General features: G+C 45.0%; 1 long non-coding RNA gene across 1 annotated transcript; it reads left to right on the plus strand.

Moving 5' to 3' along the window:
• The first annotated feature begins 2,659 nt into the window (after nucleotides 1-2,659).
• On the plus strand, nucleotides 2,660-5,639 carry LOC110292139. Its single transcript, XR_002377669.1, has 3 exons — nucleotides 2,660-4,855; nucleotides 4,893-4,929; nucleotides 5,119-5,639. It is a non-coding gene; the product is annotated as an uncharacterized LOC110292139 (long non-coding RNA).
• Nucleotides 5,640-6,546: the final 907 nt, after the last annotated feature.

A 6,546-nucleotide genomic window follows, 5' to 3' on the forward strand; every position in this document is an offset into this window, starting at 1 on the left:
TTTTATTGCTGATGGATAGGTAAGTCCCTGTGCTTCTAAGTGACAGAGGAACAGATGGAAGGGAAATCTGCTTTGAAAACTCATAATGATTGGCGTAAGGCACCAGGCTTAGTCGAAAAAGTCGAACTTTCACTCATTCAAGCCGTCAGTTCAGTTATTGGCTTTGAGAGTCCTGAAATGTGCTTAAGGAAATACAAGTGTCTATATCCATTCACTTACATCAGTGGTCAGGAAAGAGGGGGAAAGGGTGTGAAGCCTCCTGCTTTAGAGAATGCTATCAGTCATGAAAAGAGGCCATAGCCTGTGTATATATCTGTGTATTGCAATGCGGTGTCTACAGAGGCCTGAAGGTGTCAAATCTTCTAGAAGCGGAGTTACAGGAGTTTGCAGGCCACCATGAAGGTGTTGGGAATTGAACCTGGGTTCTCTGTAAGAACAGTCAGCATTCTTACCAATGAGTCACTTCTCCAGTCCATGGCATGTCTGATTTTTTTTTAATTTCTTTTTCCTTTTTTAAAAAATTATTTATTTAGTTCTTTTACACACCATATTTTATTACCCTCCCTGTCCACCCTCCTACTGCTTCACATACCATACCTCCTCCCCACTCCCCTGTCTCCATGTGTAGATGTTACAACTGGTGAGTGCTTCATTGATTTAGAGGCATCTATACCACAGAATCAAACATTTAAGACTTGGAAAGGGATCTTAGGCCCGCTCTAGTTGAGTCCTCTCTTCTTCAGTTGAGGGAGCATGGGCTTCAGGAATTTACCTGATCACTTGAAGTCACTGCTGGGTGACGTCCAGAGCCAGCCCGCACTATGAGACCAGGTTGAAGCTGGAAAGCACCTCGGCCCCCTTAGTTTGTATTAGACAATTTCAATAACTTGCATTTTGACTGTGGATGCAAATGATAGCTGTGTAGCCAGTCTCAGCAGTGCCCCAGGGAAGGATCACAGGACTTAGTCACCCAGGGCATCTCTGCCCTAGGAACTTCCACCCCACACACAAAAGGTAGTTTCATACACCAGCCCGTTCCACTTCCCATCTTAAAGCATTTGTCTGAGCTGGCTACACAGGTCCTGGAAAGTATCACAGGGTTCTTTGAAGTAGGTTGTTTATTTTTCCTGCAACACATCTGCTATTCATTTTATTTGGATCTTAAAATGCAGTGTCTTGGCTTGTCATGTGAAAGAGAAGTCTCCGTTTTAAAAAGCATTAAGGTGATGGTTTTCATGTGTTCTACCATACCTTCTACTCACGTGCTCCTGTACACACTCAGCAATTCCTTCGCAGACCCTTCCTCTGGGCCCAAGATCGTACTAGCAGTTCAGGAAACAATGGCATAGGAGAAAGTCACTGCTGCTACGATACCCATCCCAGAGGAGACAGGTGTAATGGACACTTTTATGTACGAGGTGTTGATGAGTGCTGTGGTCAACGCGAGCGAGCGGGGCTAGGAAGTAGTGGGGAACACACTTGTAGTCTAGAGAGAATGGTTGGGGAAGGAGGAATCTTTGCTAGCGTGGCAGTTGTGCAGATCCAATAGAGGTAGAGAAACAAGTCGTGTAGGTGTGTGTGTGTGTGTGTGTGTGTGTGTGTGTGTGTGTAAGAATTCTAGAGCAGTGGCTCTCAACCTGTGGGTTGCAACACCTTTGGGGGGCAGAGTTGAATGACCCTTTCACAAGGGTCACCTAAGACCATTGAAAAACAAAGATATTTACATTGGGATTCGTAACCGTAGCAAAGATAGAGTTATGAAGTAGCAATGAAAATGATCTTATGGTTGTGGGTCACCACAGCATGAGGAACTGCACTGAAGGGTCGCAGCATTAGGAAGGTTGAGAAAGACTGTACTAGTTAGAGACAACGTCAAGGAGTTGTCCCTGAGTCAGGAGACTGTTGGTATACTCAGGACACAAGAGGACCAGCACAGTTCCTGTGGAGTGAGTAACACAGAGGATAGCAATAACAGAGGGATGTGGAAGTGGATGGGGAGGTGGCAGGGCCTATGCCATTCAGGACAGCACAGACCACTGCTTTATTCAATTAAGCTTTTGAAATTGGACTGAGACAATTCACTCAGCTCTTGGGTTTTTTTGTTTTTTGTATAGAAGAGAGTTTATTCAAGGCATGGGGAGGGGAGTTGAGAGGGTAGTAGAGACAGAGAAAGGGAGAGAGAGAGAGAGAGAGAGAGAGAGAGAGAGAGAGAGAGAGCAGCCATGAGCACGTGAAGAAAGAGGTGGGAGGGGAATGGGGAGAGAGGGGAGAAGGGGCTAAAGGACAGCAGGAATAAGAAGACAAGAGCAAGAGAGCTTCACTCAGCTCTTAAGCATTCATTCTGCAGGACTGTGGCAGCTACCTACACTCTGTAGCTGTTGTGTAAAACCAGGACATGCCTTGTAAGCCTAGGTAAGTTCCCGTAGTAAGTTCATGTAGGACTGTTTCATTGTTCTGACTCGGTCATTGTTCTAGAATCAGGAAGCACAATGTTTTGAATCTGATTTCTTTCACTCAGGGTGATGTCATAGATATCACCCATCTCTCACTAGTACATAGTGATGTTATGGAGACCACCCATTTCTCACTAGTATATAGTACATAGTGATGTCACAGAGAACCATGCATCTCCCACTTTGTTCATGGCTGAGTTCTGTCCAGTATGGGACTCATCCTACTTCATTTGATTCATATTGAGGTTGTTTCCTGCCTGGAATTTTGTTTTTGTTTTTGTTTTTTTTTTTTCAAGACAGGGTTTCTCTGTGTAGCCCTGGTTGTCCTGGAACTCACTCTGTAGACCAGACTGGCCTCAAACTCAGAAATCCGCCTGCCTCCCAAGTGCTGGGATTAAAGGCGTGCGCCACCACTGCCTGGCCCAAAATTATTTTGAATAGAGCTGCTGTGAATGTTCTCTAGCACATCTTTTTGTAAATATTGTCTTCCCCACTCCTAGGTGCACACCTAGAGGCGACGTGCTACATCATGGAGGGACATCTTTTCCAAGTGCTGATGTTCTTCCACATTCTCACTATCAGTATGGAAGGGTACTTTTATTCCATAAGCCTGCAGACAGTTGGTTCTGTTCAGTGGGTTTGTTTCTAATCATTCTGGAAAACTTGAAATACATCTCACTCCTGTGGGTTCTCCACACCCCAACACCAAAGATTGCACCCAGGGCCTTGTGCATGCCGTACAAGTGCCATACATGTCCCCACCCCTCATTGTCCGTTTTTAACTCTTATAGTTTACTGCTGAGTTCTAATGTTGAACACAGTGTCATCTGCTTTTTAGCATGGGTACATTCTTTCTAAAACTTAGTGTGTGTGTGTGTGTGTGTGTGTGTGTGTACACGCACGTGCGTGTGCGCATGTACACATACCACAACCTTTGTCCAGAAGCCAGAGAACTTTAGGGAGTCAGTTTTGTCTTTTCATTACATGAGTCTAGGAATTGAACTCAGATGCTCAAATTTGATGGCAAGCACCTTTATCTGCCGAACCATCTTGCTTGCAAGAATCAGTGCAGTGTCTTTCAAAGATGTCTTTTAAATAGGAGTCCTTTGACAGATCTACATCTTTTCTTCTTCACTTGTCGGAGAGGATTATTATTAGTTGTCAAGGCTTTGGAATCACAGATCTCCAGGCATATCAGGGAGGGACTAGTTAACCTCTGGGCATGCCTGTGAGGAATGATATTGATTAGGCTAAATAAGGTGGGAGGGCCCATGCTGAAAGTGGGCAGCACCATTCCCTAGGTTTGTGTCCTGGATTGCCTAACAAGGAGACCATGAACTAAGCATGATCACCCGGTGCTTTCTGTTTCCTGACTTTGGATGTGATGTGACCAGCTCCCTCAAGCCTTGTCACCTGCATACCCTCCCCATGATGAAATGTGTTCATAATCTGTGAGCCAGAATAAACCCTTCTCTTTTGAGTTGCTTTTGTCAGATTATATTATCAAAACAACAGGAAAACAAATAAAGACACTGTCTTTTTATATATGTTATACATGCTATGTTACTATGTTACACATAGTATGTGGATAGATATGTAATATATACATATATATATGCATATATATAATTACACATAATGTATATTTTGTCCAGGCCTCCCATTTTATATACTTACTATTATAGTGTTACCTTTTGAAGGGCAGAAAATTTAATTGAAATGAAATCTGATTTATCATTTTTAAGAGCGTTCTTAACGCTCTTTGAATTGTGATGTGTGTGATTGCTAGTGTACATGGTATATGTAGGTTGTGTACATGGGTGTATGTGAGTATACATGCACATAGATTGCATATGCATACTGAGGCCGGCGGTTGAAGTGGGTGTGCTTCCTGTATCACTTGGTTCACCTGTATGTTTGAGACTCTGATTCAGCAACACTGGCTGGCCAATGAGGTTCATGGCTGGGCCTGACTCTGCTCCCCAGTGCTGGGGCTACAGGAGCATACTGTTCCTGGATTTTACATGGATTCTGGGGATTGGAACCCAGATTCTTGTGCCTGCATGGCAGGAACTCTACAGACTGAGCAATCTCCCCAGGCTTAACACTGTTGTATGTCCTGTGCAGTCTTATCATTTAGGTTTGGTTCTAAAACCCAATGTACACCAATTTTTTTGTGAATGCAGAAATGTGGTGGAAAGACTCGGATATTCAATTCCTTGTCACTTACTCAAAACATCGTATCTGTATCTTCCTATTGAATTCTGTTGGGAGAGGGACATCCATCACAGGCAAACAATGACAATGACAAGAACCCAACGCCTTTCTCTAAGTTCAAGTGAGCCACTGGGAAGTTTGAAGACCTTCTTAAGGAAATGCACACTTTTTGCATCGCATCGTAGGTAGTTGTCAGTGTGTGCGCAAATGTGTATACAGTAGGTAGCTGTCAGTGTGTGCGTGCATGTGTATACAGTAGGTAGTTGTCAGTGTGTGCATGCATGTGTATACAGTAGGTAGTTGTCAGTGTGTGCGTGCAGGTGTATACAGTAGGTAGTTGTCAGTGTGTGCGTGCATGTGTATACAGTAGGTAGTTGTCAGTGTGTGTGTGCATGTGTATACAGTAGGTAGTTGTCAGTGTATGTCAGTTGTCATGTGTATACAGTAGGTAGTTGTTAGTGTGTGTGTGCATGTGTATACAGTAAGAGTGAGTGTTTCTGTGTGAGGGAGGGTGTGTTCATCTGCATATTAACCTGGAGAAGGTAGAGGTTAAAGTCATATGCCCTTTTTGGTCACTCTCTTTTTTCTTTTTGGGGGGGGGCAGGGTGTCTCCTTAGTTGACCTGGAACTCACCAATTGCCTAGGCTGGCTGCCCAGCAAGTCCTGGGGATACACCTGTTTCTGCTCCCCAGTTGCTGGCATTAGAGGGACTCGCCACCATAACCAGCTCTTTCTATGGGGGTTAGAGAATCTAAACTCACGTGCTCACTCTTATGCAGCTTACGCCCTGAACCATCTTTCCAGTCCATTTGTGTGCAGTTTAAAAACACATACACACCACGAGCACACATTTATTTTGAGAGCAAGAACCCTTTCTTGCTTACATTTTTATCCTTACCTCTGGCACGTAGGACAAGGCTTAGCTCGCTTTCAGGACTCCATGAAAGAATAAGCATCTGAGCTCCAGCGACGAAGTCTGCTCTTCTCCCTTAGCACTCGGTGTGATCATCTGTCTTTGTTCTGTAGGGTCTCCCACAGACCTTGACCATTTCCACTGGGCTTGTTACGTCTCAGCTTTACAGGGCGTTTGTAATATGAACGCAGGATTATAGAGTCCTTTGACCCAGACCACATAACCATATGCTGAGCCCTTGCTCGGTTAACTTTGCTTCTATTTTTGATGTATGCTTGTCATATTTGGGATAAGGAAGATTAGAAAGCATCTGTGGGACAACAGAGGAAGGATGTCTGGAGCGCAGCCCTGCCGTAGCTCATCCAACTTCTCAGAAAGACTCAGAACCCTGCACTGAGTGGAAAACACAGTGTCACAGAGCCCGTGATCTCCTGGAGGGAACGGCAGAGCTGGAGGCGAGGCGGGAGGAGTAGAGAGAGGCAGGAAAGGGGGGTGCCTCCTGTCTCCTGTGCTGACACAGCTACTTCCCTGTAAGACAGCCAACATGTTGTTCCCCTCCACCCTCATTTCTCTATCCACCAGCTTTAGAGATGCCCCCCAAAAGAGCAAAGCAAAGGGGGATCTTTTCTCCTCTCCCATAAATACACGTTAGGAAATGTGGTCCCGTCCACTTGGCGGATAGATGGGTCTAAGAAGTAAGCTCTGTAACACAAGTGTCTGTACTCCTCTGGTTCTATGACACAAGAGTCTACACTCTCCTGGAGTTGTTTTTCACATAGGTTGAGTCAAGGAACTCAAAGAATCCAAGCTGCAGTAAATCTGCTGCCTGGGTAATAGGTGTCCCTTCACCTGTCCTCCAGCGATGGCCGTGAGGTCATCACACCTCCAGATACTCTTCCTCTGCTGTCCGCAGCTGTAAAAGATGGGCGTCAAAAGGGCCAGCCCCATCCTGAGCGTGGTTGC

This window comes from Mus caroli, chromosome 4 (genome assembly GCF_900094665.2).
Source record: "Mus caroli chromosome 4, CAROLI_EIJ_v1.1, whole genome shotgun sequence".
Taxonomy (NCBI): Eukaryota; Metazoa; Chordata; class Mammalia; order Rodentia; family Muridae; genus Mus; species Mus caroli.